We start from the raw sequence: 12637 nt of genomic DNA, 5'->3' as shown, positions 1-12637 counted from the left end.
ATATGACAAATAACGCGTTCCAAAGTGCTATTTGCAAAAGACAATTTTTTAACAGAATTCATAGTTTAAAAAAATCTTCTCTTTACTTTTTTAAACCTCTTCCTGGCTACTACTTATTTTACAGGATGGATTGCTACATTGAGGGATTTACCAAACAGACAGATGACGCAACACTCTGGATGTGTTTTGACTGGCATCTGGTCCAAGTTGTAAAGAGTGACTCATGCAGGTGACCGGGGCCGCTCACAGGGCTGTATAAAAGGGGAGCAGCGAGATGGAGAGGCAGAGAACCCGCAGAGAGACCTTTCACTGAGCAGAGGGAGGGCCAGGAGAAGAGAAGAATGAAGTCCTTGTCGCTGCTGCTGCTCCTGGGTGTGCTGCACACATATGCCTTCCCTGCAGTGCCTGTAACCGAAGACCGGGATGAACGTCAACAGCTGGCAGAGGTGAGTCCGGGGACAGACTTCAGTCCATGAACTGAGTCCAGCAGAATGCCAGTCTGCATAAAGGAAGAGTTAAAATACCATAATAGATTGTTTTGGTTCTGCGGTAAAGCTTGTAGGATAGTTTATTTCAACGTATCCACTCTTGAAAACAACATTTTGCAAGAAATGCTAAATTCTGTTCTGCATGTTGCATGTAATAACAGTTTTTGGTTGAAGCTTTAATCCATTAGTGTTGGAGGTTTGTCAGTTAATAAAATATGGATGAATATATATTTTAATGTACCAACCTTAAATGTGAAGTAAACGTTGATTTGTCACCTTCTTAGGGGGATAGACGCTATTTAAAGTACAGTATAATAACATTCTTCTATTAGCAAAGAGCGTAAAAATTCTGTGGAAACGAGAAAAATTTAAACTAAATGCAAAACCGTTTGTTTTGCTGCAGGTTTGTAATTGCTCTCCGTTCCCGATTAGCAAGAAATAAGGTGGCACGAGAAGTTAAAGAGAAATAGGAAATATGGCCCTGGGGTATATAAAAATGTGATAGCAGTAGGCTGAGAGGCGGCTCCCCGCTGACTACACTCGTATTACAAGGAAGAGCAGAACATGTCTGTCGGCGCATGGAAGGCAGCAAGCATTACTTCATTACGGAAGGCAGAAAACATTTTCAGGCATGAATCTAACATACCACATTGTTTAGCATGTTTACACCACATCATGTGCTGAGATGAAGCAGATGTCTTGTACCGTCGAACGGTAGCCTGGACGCCAGAGTCACCAAAGGCTCAAGTGCAAATAGTAGGCTACCAAAAACTTCATTAGAAATTTGCTAAAGGCTAGTAAATTATGGCAACCCAGATTATCACTAGAGAGGACACCCTGTTCACTGGTGACTTGATACATACAGGCCACTCTCCTCTACGTTGAAAGCTCGTGGGGAGAATCTGTTTAAGTCACTGTACTATAGAACCCAAGCAGGAATGTACTATTAGGTTTCGATAGAGTCACAGGACTGAAGAACTAAGCAGGCACATGCCATAAGAATTGAATGAGAGTCAGAAGCACACATAACCCAGGAGGAATATATCAGTGACTTTATTGAAGGTCACTTAACTTCAGATTCCAGCAGGAATACACTGTTGCACTTTAGCTGAGATGTAACCTGGGGTGGTCTTGCTACATGGGACAAGCGGAAACATCCTAGTAGGCTTGGGAACAATTGAGTGGTTTTAGGACTGGGAGAGTTGAGGCTTCTCCAGACCCATTTATCCCTGAAAACAGTCCTGAGAGAGCACCAGGAGGGTTTGTTAGAGGCATTTATATTGTTTACTGCTAAATGATGCTCTTTGGTACTGTACTTGAGTTTAAAGCATTGCATCATCCCCATGTGTTTATTCATCAAAACTACCTCTAAGGCAGGTGGCTTTTCAGCATTTTTATTTGGAAAATTGTCTTGTAAAATGTATCATTGGTTGCCACACTACCCCAGAGATGGTCACTAGCCTCGTTCACCTCATGCTAGGCTCGGTCACTGCAGTCGTTGTAGTAATAGGCAATTATTTGTGTGTTTTCCACTGCTGAATCTAGCTTCCTAGTCCAACCTTGGTGGTAACATCTTGAACATCGCTCGTTTCTGCGACCACTGTTCAGATACTGGTCTGGTTCTGACTGTACTTTGCTGAAGACCTACAAGCAATGACTTTCTAAGTTGGAAGCAGACCCTTGCCTCAGGCAGAAATTGCTCTCTGGTGATGAACTTCAGAAGTCAATATGGCTGCCTAGTCTGATAATGCACTGTGTACAAGTGTCGCAATCGGAGTATTTAAGCTCAGGCCTGCATCCCAGATGAGGCCAAGGTTCTGTTTCGTAACATACAATCTCAGCACACTGTCTCGCAAACATTTGTTCCACGAAACCTAGGCCCTCTGACACTGCAGAAATCTCTCCATAGAAAGACTAGAGAGACATCTTCTATGTAACAGTAGAAACAAAGTCATTCATCTTCAATGAGTTCAATGATATGCCTCATTTAGATGTAAAGAAACACGTGGCAATTGGGAGGTTGCTGACATTCCTTTGTGTTTTTTGCAAACTAATTTACTAAATTGTTTATTTGTATTAATTTCAGGAATATTTAAAGAAATTCTACAACCTCAATGAAGATGGGACACCTATTACGCGAAAAAAGCACAGCCCATTCTCTGAAAAACTTCAAGAAATGCAGGCGTTTTTTGGGCTGGAGGTGACTGGGAAGTTGGATTCCAACACACTGGAAATGATGCACAAGCCCCGCTGTGGAGTTGCTGATGCGGCCGAATACAGCCATTTTGGTGGCCGCCCTACCTGGAGAACAACATCTTTGACATACAAGTAACATGATAAAAACGTTTTAGATGACAGCATATACTATTGCTCTCAATGCACACAGGCATCACTAATATTGCTGTTTTGTATTCTTTTATAAAAAAGAATTTTGAACCACACCCCTGACATGCATGAGGCTGATGTAGATAGAGCGATCCAGAGAGCTTTCCAAGTATGGAGCGATGTGACCCCACTGACCTTCAGCCGGATCTACGAGGGGACGGCTGATATCCAGATCTCTTTTGGAGCAGGAGGTAAGGATGAATCAATGTGCTGCAATCATCCTTGGGAGATCTCCCTTGTTTTTCATTATTCCTTAGCTTCTATTCCTGGCGATTTTGCTAATTTGCCATTTACTCTTTTAGTCCATGGTGATTTCTACCCATTTGATGGACCTCATGGAACTCTGGCCCACGCCTTTGCACCTGGGAATTCAATTGGTGGCGATGCGCACTTTGATGAAGACGAAACCTGGACCGCAGAGTCAGCCGGTAGGTGTTCACCGACATGAAACCATTCTCTGAATCTTATTCAAGTGTCATGGAATGAGTGATACTTATGTGAGGGTCCTCATGAGTAACAAAATACAAAGGGGAAATCAACCCGTGATGAATAGGTCAGTTTTAGTCAATGCCCCCTTGAGGAAAATCATGAAGTGCTTTGCCAATTACAAAAGAATTGACTTTGCTACCCACGTGCAGTTCACAGAGACATGAAAGACCTGTATCTTCAAATGACACTACCTCACTCCACATTATAGGATCCTATATATACCCTGCCTAGCCCTGTGTTCCATGCTGCTGTGATCCCCCTCGAGGTCAAATACATAGTCGTACTTTCATCATAGTGCCGTCTGTGTCCTCACATTTACATTCTCCTTTGCATATTTGTTATTGCACTGCTTTCATATACATCTTTCTTATAATATTAAAGCAATTTAATAATATAAAGCAATTGAATCAGAGGAACAGAAACTCTACCCTAAACAAAGCATTTAAAAAACAAAACATTTTACTATTAAATAGACAAGGAATTGATTGTGATTGAGTCTGCATTCCACATATAAAGTGCTTTCTTGGACTTCCGCCCTTTGTAATACTGAGGGAGCTAAACTAAGGTATGTGAGTGAACCTGATATGGTCTCACTATGACTGGTAGGTGTGAGCGGTGTCTGAAGCAGCGATTAGTGGATTAGAGTTTTGAACAAATATTGATACTTTGGTTTACTTTTTTACTTTTTAATACATAAAACATTTTATGTCTGAATGTTCCTACATAAGAGTATGGACTATGTAGTTATCTGTAGAAAGAGATTTATTCAGCAAGCTTTATTTCTTTATTTCAAAAACTGATAACCTCTTAAAGGTTAAAATGGCTCGATTAGAATTACTTGACCATAGAATATTTGATTTAATGCATTAGTCATTTTCACTGCTCACAGCGTGGGATCCCACATTCCCATTCTCATGTTTTCAATGTCAAAGTTATAACATTAGCTCACACAGTCTAATAATTTGCAGGAAACAACATATAAGTTTTACGTAAAATAATTTTGCATCTTCCATGGGAAAGATACAAAAATGACTTCAGCTTCAAAAGAGTTCAATAGAGCCAGAACATTATACACAGAAATGGGTGCGGTCGGGGGCTTTACGGGCCTCTTCGTCTGTTTAAATTCCGACCAGCTGATTTTTATTCAGCCGGTTGGAATTGAAACCAGCTGGTCATTCCGGCTGGCTTCTGACAGGATCATGGAGCCTGTCGGACAGTCAGATGCCGGTCCATAATTCCAAAGGGGCAGCCTTTCCTCCCTTGGGATTATGATACTCGGTCTCCGGCAGGCTTTCCATGCAGAGCTTTCCGACATGGAAAGCCAGACTAAGAGCGAGTATGGGGACCCTTAGCTGGGCCCCTTGCCTCTGCAGCCCCCGTTTGGGGGTCGCGGGGGCACCATAGATGCCCCCCTGTTAATCCCGGCACCCTGTGGCAGGCACCTCGAGGTGCCTGCCATACCAAGATCCCTCACATTCAGTTATCTGTCTCCCTGTTAATTTTAGAATTTATGCAAAATGCTAAATAATATGCCCATTAGTAAGGTAACGAAACAAGAATTCAGGTGTGCAGGAAGTGACCTCAATGTCCTTAGAACTTGTCTGCATAATACATTGGCAGGTTCAGATAGTTCAGAGCCTGCCAATAAGCCCTGTTCACAATAGGGAGTACACACCATTACAAAAAAAGCTGCTCTGTAGTAACTGTTAAAGTGGCATCATTTGGTCAACACTATTGTAGAAGGAGAGGAACTAGGCTATACTTTTGTTCATCTTGTTAAACCGAGAGCCTGACAGGCTCTAATGGTAATGTAGAGCATCGTAGGGTCAAGTACAGTCCGGTATACCTTAGAAACATTGGTAGGCCTTCAAATATTCTGATAGGGTTTAGTAGTCCATGGTAGCACTGGCAGTATACAATATCCTTTAGGCTCTGGTAGGCTCTGGTAGTTCAGGTTATACTTGGCAGATCTCAGTGTGGCAATATAGACTCAGAAAAGCTCTGGTAGACCGTAGTGACACCAGGTAAAGCAGCATAGACCCACAAAGCACCTGATGGTTACATACTACTTGTCTCACCGATTAGTTTTTCAGATCACAACTTTTTCTCAGCTTTCAATCGGTTATTAGTTTATAGTGCTTTTGGTTTATTGCTTCATTAGCTATTGTTTCATTGCATTCTGAAATAAATAAATAATGAACAATGTCCTATTAGAGAACTGTAAATGACATGAGAGTATATTCATCATATTTGTTTTGATTTGTTCCACAGGATACAACTTGTTCCTGGTGGCTGCCCATGAGTTTGGCCATTCATTAGGCTTGGCTCATTCTGGTGACCGCAGTGCTCTGATGTATCCGACCTACTCCTATACTGATCCAAGCCGATTCCAACTCCCCCAGGATGATGTTGATGGCATTCAAGCCCTATATGGTAAGTTAACTTTACATGTTATGATATTTTCCTTCTACAATGTAAAAAGATATATTTGCAAGAAAGGGTCAATATATTCTTTAAACTACTATGTTCTAGCAACTCATGTTTGAATGTGAGATTTATAAGAAGGTGTCTTTGATGTACATGAGTTCAGATTGCATATTATTTCACAATGATTTTGAAAAGCATGTTTTTTCATTCCATTAGGAGCATCTCCAAACCCAGTTCCAACAATACCAGAAGCTACCACCCCAACTACCACTGTATCAACTACAACCACAACTACCTCGTCTCCCATCGATCCATCCATCTGTGACCCAACTCTTGTTTTCGATGCCATCACCACGTTGCGTGGAGAAATTCTCTTTTTCAAAGACAGGTGAAGCAAAGAAAAACATTTATAGTTTTGGCTTTATACATTATTGAGTAGGGCTAGAGAAGCTAGTTCCGGTCCAAAAATAATTGTGGCTCACTCAAAAAACACAGACAATGACAGTTTCCTTCATAGTGACATCTTTAGCATGAAGATATTTGCAGGAATTTCTAGTATCACTTCTCCCAATGTATATCATTATTTTCTATAAACTGACATGCCCTAAATAATGTTGATTTGTTTTACAGTGTAGAGAATTTTGATATGTCAATTAACTGATATACTTTTATTATTTCAAAACAGCTCCTTTTGGCGCAGAGTTCCAACCGTAACAGAGGTTTATAATTATCCAATCTCAACATTTTGGCCGTCTTTGCCATCTGGTATCCAGGCCGCCTATGAAAATCCAGAGACGGATCAGATTTTCCTCTTCAAAGGTATTTATATTCAGTCATCACTTTCACCTTATTCTTGTTACCTTGGCGAATCTTGGTCTGTAAAGGACCCACTGGTTTTAATGGCTGAAAATCATCAATACTTTGCCTGATTCAAGACTGAAAAATTTCCCATCATTGTTTATGATTGTCCATGTGCTTCATGCGTTAACCCTTTGACTGCTCCTGCTGTAGTGAAGGTCACTTTCCACCTATCTTTCTCAATAACCAACAGTTTGCTCAGATCACAAGTGTTCATTGAAGGTCCTTTGGATCCATATGTGCTTACATTTTCAGAATAACCCAATGAGATAAATGCCCAGGCAATCAACCTAAATGAAATACTTTAAGTAGTAATTTTTTTTCTCTGATGAAAATCTGACGCAATGGCCTTCCTTCACCTATTTTGGACCTTCCAGGCCTAGGTCATCCAACAAATTCTGGGTCATTGTTGGGTTGGCGTTGTTGTGGTGTTGTTGCGTATGATGAACCAAACACAGGGGCTAATTCCAACTTTATCAGAATATGATCATTTTGAGAATAGCATAATTGATGAGAATTCCTCTATAATGTGAAAGGAAGGGTCGATCAATAATCCATTCCCCAGCATCATAAAAAGAAGAATTGATAGCCTACATGACTTGAGAAGGGAAATAATGCAGAAGCATCATAGCATTAAAATTATTGTTGCCTGGAATGATCACCATTCATGAACTACAAGCTGGGTGCACACGCTAGATGTTTACTCTCCACTGGGTGTAGGATCCTTAGTGCATCAGTCTGCAGTAGCTTTGACACACCTATAACCCCCAGAAGTTCATATGCTATGCTTCAATAAATCTGACCTTACCTTGAGCTGCTTGAGCTTTTAAATGGCCAATGCCATAACCCCAAAAACTTGGGCCTTGATTAGACAACTGTAATTAGGTGCATTATTTTATCACTTGTGTTACTTTCTCTCACCTGTGTCTCAGGTCTGACTGCACATCCCACCCCTGGAAATATACCCCAGGTCTCCACAGTCTTCGGGTGTGGACCGTGCACAGACCTGACAGAACAAGAGGCCTGACCAATATAAAGCGCCTCAAAGTGTCTTTTGTGCCATAACCAATTATTTAGTTTGAGTGTGCGATATTCTGTCAAGTAATGTAATTTACATTTTAATATAAAACATTAACTGGGGGTCGAATCAGGAACTTTTAATATGAAAGTCCACGGATTTACATTAGGTCTCTGTACTATGGGTGGATAATCACTCTATATTTTATTCGCTTAACATAAAAAAACAAATTCTTATCACAGTGGAGCTGCAGAGCCTTTAAAATATGATGCTCCTAGAAAGAAATGTTTAAAACTGTCGGTTCAATGTGATTGCCACCTGCATGTCAGTGGAATGTAATTTCAGTGAAAAATGTTGTATATATAGGAACAAGTGCACTAAGCAGTGGTTGAAAATGTAATTTATCGACTGAAAGCAGACCGAGAAGGGTTTAACTACCTACGTCCATGCAGTTTACTGTATTTTCAAGGTTAATCGGGACGTCATAAAGAATGCTAATAATGAATTAGTTAAAGGCGTGCTAACGATTCTTTATGTTTTGCTCCCTATAGCATCAAAATACTGGGCTCTTCAGGGATTTGACATTCTGCCCAATTACCCTAAAAACATCTACAAACTTGGTTTCCCAAGGACCGTGAAGCACATCAATGCAGCCGTGTACCTTCAAAGCACACAGAAAACATACTTCTTTGTTGGAGAGCAGTACTGGAGGTAAGGATGTGAGATTTTGAAGTTCTGATGACGTCATTCGGTACTTTCAGTAAATTTCAGAGGTGCACCTGGTGATTATTATGAAAACTTACCAACTGCATGTATTTATATTTACGTGGAAACATATAACATAACAACAAATATGTTACAGTGTTAGCAAGGTAGGACCCAGCAAGACAGCTGTTGGTGGCTTTATAAACCAAGAGGTGGATGGGATAGAGTTTATGAGTTGGGAGTGAAACAAAGCTAAAGAAACATAAACAACATTAATGTTGAGGAAGGTGCTGCTGGGTGGGAGGATGAGCTGGGCATGTTTATGGCTCGTCACATTGGGTCCACCAGGACAATGTAGGAAGGTCTTGAATTAGAATGTCCTGTACAAAGACAGTGGTACCAAGGTGGAGTTGCGCGGCAAAGCATTTTGCAGATGAAGGGAAGTAGTTGCTAATATTGTTCAGAATGTGGGGAAGTGCTAAGTCTTCAAATGCTTTGAAACCGGGTGTTGATTTGTTACAGCACCATGCCTAATAAGGACATTTATGATTTTGGCTTAAATATTACGGGCGAAGATGGCAAAACAGAATAATATTTATGTGTTTTCAGCAAATAATCTAAATGAATGAAATACAATTTAGCCAAGACTGATGGTTAGAGAGAGAAGAGGAAAAGACCAATACCTGAGCTATGGGGAACAATAAGGAAGAGAGTGCATTGGCCAGATGATGGTTCCTCCAAAGTAACACACCACAGGCTGATGCTCAACCCAAGGGAAACTGCTTTGTGCGGGATAATATTTTCTACTACTCTCACTTCATGAAGTCTTAGGAAATAGGCTTCCAGATTAACTAAGCCCCCTCGGTGGGGTGGAGGAGTAATGGGCTCCTTGTTCTTGTTAGGCATGGCCTTGTCCCAACAACCAACAGTTGTCCATATTTTAGCTGTAATTTAACATCCTAGTTCCACACCAGATTCCCCACTGCCCTTCCTTCCATTGACAAAGATGTGGTACCTGTTACCAGCACTGTGCACTGCGGCAAGCTTGTTGGAGTCCCTAAAGGCATGTTCAAAGGTACTTGAGGTCACTCGGTCTTGCGCCATCAAGTTCAGCTGCACTGCGGAGGTTATCTAATATTGCGCACCACATTGAAGAGCAGAAGGCGCAGAAGCATTACTTTAGGGCAGTGCAGTAGTTCCACAATATGGCTCCTGCAGTTTAGAACATTCATACATTTATCAGCTCTGAACTTGCTAGTGGAGAGAAAGCTCAGTGTTGCATTTAGAAGCTGATACCCACAATAAGTAACAGTAAATCTTTAATGGAAGTTCCAGCTGATAAATAATGGATCATTATTCTTAGGGGTGGGAAACTTAAACATAAAAAAGATGAAACATAATTATGACGATGCTCATGATGATGATGATGGTAATAGTAATGGTAATAATACTGTGAAACATAATGATGTGTATGGGTTTCACCAAACTGAAGATCCTAATTCCTTGTAAACTATTTGCTCCATAGCTATGATGAAGCCAGAAAGACCATGGACAAAGAATCTCCACGACGGATAGAAGATGACTTTCCAGGGATTGGCAAGAAAGTTCATGCCGTTTTCGAAGATAATGGTAAGGAGTTCCCTTAGTTAAAGCTTTGGACTGGTAGAGCTTGTGACTGAAATATCATAAGTGTTACTATATTTTGTAATTCAGCTATGTGAGGACGGGGTTAAAGAGAAACTCCTAGGTTGAATAAAACACACCCAAGAAAGGAAACCTGTTTGATTGCTGATTACACAATGTGTGCCCTATAACAGAGTACTAAACCAGAAGAAATTAACACCTTTTGCCTTCCTTAACTTAAGTTATTACCTCTTCCCTGCACTAAACCCCAAGTCATTATTACCATCTGAGCAGAGCACAGGCACAATCTACTGTTTCCAAACACATTGACTGATGTTTCTTAAAGCCTAACTCCCTTAATCTTTAAGACAGGGTAAAGTAAGGCAGCCAGCTTATGGAGATAGACTCTGCCACGAGTCAGTAATGTTCTCTCAGCTATGAATGAAATCTGCAGTGCCAAAGAGTTGACCTCCTAACCAGAGTGTCCTATTCAACCGCATGAGCAGTCCCTGCCATAAACACACAGCACCAAAGTACTTCCCACATAGGAGGACACCCAACACTCATGCATTTTCTCTCCATCAGTAAAATGTCATATTTAAGCACAACAGTTGTATTACTATGTTTACTACTCACCAAGCTGCAGTGACACAAACAGGACAAGAATTCAACTCTGGTCTTCACACACAATGTCAAACCACTACTCGCACAGGCTACATGACAGACACATGCTCTACCATCCAAGCACTGCCACCAAGAAGCATGCCACCAGTCCACAAATGCCCTTGGGCGCTTGTGAGAGCCATGTTGCACAATTTAAATGTAACAAATACAATGCAAAACAATATGGTCTTGATATGGGTTCTGTTATGTCTACTTATTTAGCCAGTACTAAACATGCGATGACAGCCTCTCAATATAACGTATAATAAAACAGCAAGACCAAGAAACAATTTCTTGGCATAACAAAAGGGACCCTGCTGTTTTGCACTAAAGTATTTATCAATGATCGGTTTAATTATGATTGTTAAAATATGTTAATATTGTCAATAGAAGGGCAATTTAGAAAAGTTGAAGATAACCTCAGCAAAATAATGATGTTTCTTCTTGACTGATAGATATTAAAGTAAATCATTTTCACAAACATTACACAATGCACTGATAGTCCTTCTTTTTTATTTGCAGGACTTTTGTATTTCTTCAGTGGCCATAAGCAGTTTGAGTTCAACATGAAGTCTAAGAAGGTCACCCGAACTCTGAAGAACACCAGCTGGTTAGGATGCTAAGATATATCCAGAAAAAGTTCACTTATGGAAGGAGAAGGTCTTTTAAAATGTGAAGAAAAAGACTGATGTAGGAGTACTTTCGAAGCAGTACTGGTTCAACTTTTAAGAAAGTTAGAATTCAATGCTGAAAATTAGGTTTATTTTTTAATGCAGGACAAAATTCTTATTGAGTGTATGTTTCTAAAGTAATTTATTATATTTAATAGTCATTTAACTTATTTATGTATTTGTTAAGAAACAATAAATTATTTTATGAGAACTTATTTATACTACATATGTTTGATGATATTTGTGATTTTAAACAATAGCATTATTCACTTTTCACAAGGAGCAAAAATAATTACAAATCTCAAAAGTGGTTGAAAAAGTGAATTGTAATCTGTGAGTGTTCTGTGATTTGAGTGTGACTTCTAGTTTGAGGGATATAAGAGTGCATTTGGTAGTTTGTGATTACTATTCAACGACACGTGTGAGACTGCTGTTGGCAGTGTGAGACTGCTACTCTGTGAGGGCTTTATGAGTAGTGTGTGACTGCTATCACTTCGCCCCCTGCTGCCACAGAGCTTGCTTCATTGTTGGAGAGGAGATGCTGGTGGCAGACTTACATTCTGGAACCTGTCTGACTTGCAGTACCAGAAACTCTGAATTCTGAGACAATGATCCCTTTTCAGCCCCATTCATAAATTTATCCAAATACCAGGATTAAAAGACAAAGGCAGGTTAGAAGACAGTGGCGGCTCGCATAGGGTGTGCTGTGGGAAAGTGAGGTGCGGCGGGGCAGGGGCAGGGTTGGGGGTAGTAAACTCAGACATACGATGGAACGGAGGAAAGTAATCCTCCGTTCCGTCGTATGTCCGGGTTTACTAGCCCTACCCTTGCCTTCCCCTGCCCCGCCCGCAGCACGCCCTATGCAAACCACCACTGTAAGAAGAGAGAAGCATTACCCAACTGAAAGGAAGGGAGTAGGACCTGCGCTTGGCATTCCCCTAACCCAGAACAGTGACCTCATAATCTCTCCTCACCTGCTTTGCTGAGAGAAGGCCCCTCTTCAAACTGCACTGTCTAGCCCTGCAGGCCAAACCGAGAATAAAATCAAACCTGCTAATATACACAAGGTACTTTTGTAGTAACGCGCCTACCATAAAAGTGCACTGCCATGCAAACATGAGGGCTCACAGTCCTCCTATGATACTGTGTCCTCAGGCCAGCTAAACTGAAGTACTGTCTTTCTGTGGGTGTGGGCAGTAAGAGGATCCCAGCACCTACTAGCTAGTGCTTCATGAGTTGACAGTGTCTCTCTACTCAGTTTCAACCATGTCACAGCTCCCTCTCTGAATACAAAAGAGCACTAAGGATAT

General features: G+C 40.9%; 1 pseudogene across 1 annotated transcript; it reads left to right on the top strand.

Annotated features, from left to right (window-relative positions):
• The first annotated feature begins 274 nt into the window (after window positions 1-274).
• LOC144771592 (matrix metalloproteinase-18-like) lies at window positions 275-11553 on the top strand (annotated as a pseudogene). Its single transcript, XR_013599377.1, has 10 exons — window positions 275-446; window positions 2575-2816; window positions 2916-3064; window positions 3176-3301; window positions 5634-5795; window positions 6006-6177; window positions 6475-6608; window positions 8217-8376; window positions 9896-9999; window positions 11179-11553. The product of XR_013599377.1 is annotated as a matrix metalloproteinase-18-like (transcript).
• The last annotated feature ends 1084 nt before the right edge of the window (window positions 11554-12637 follow it).

This window comes from Lissotriton helveticus, chromosome 8 (genome assembly GCF_964261635.1).
Source record: "Lissotriton helveticus chromosome 8, aLisHel1.1, whole genome shotgun sequence".
Lineage (NCBI taxonomy): Eukaryota > Metazoa > Chordata > Amphibia > Caudata > Salamandridae > Lissotriton > Lissotriton helveticus.
The sequence above is the reverse complement of the archived record's forward strand: the minus strand, read 5'-3'. Positions and strand labels throughout refer to the sequence as shown.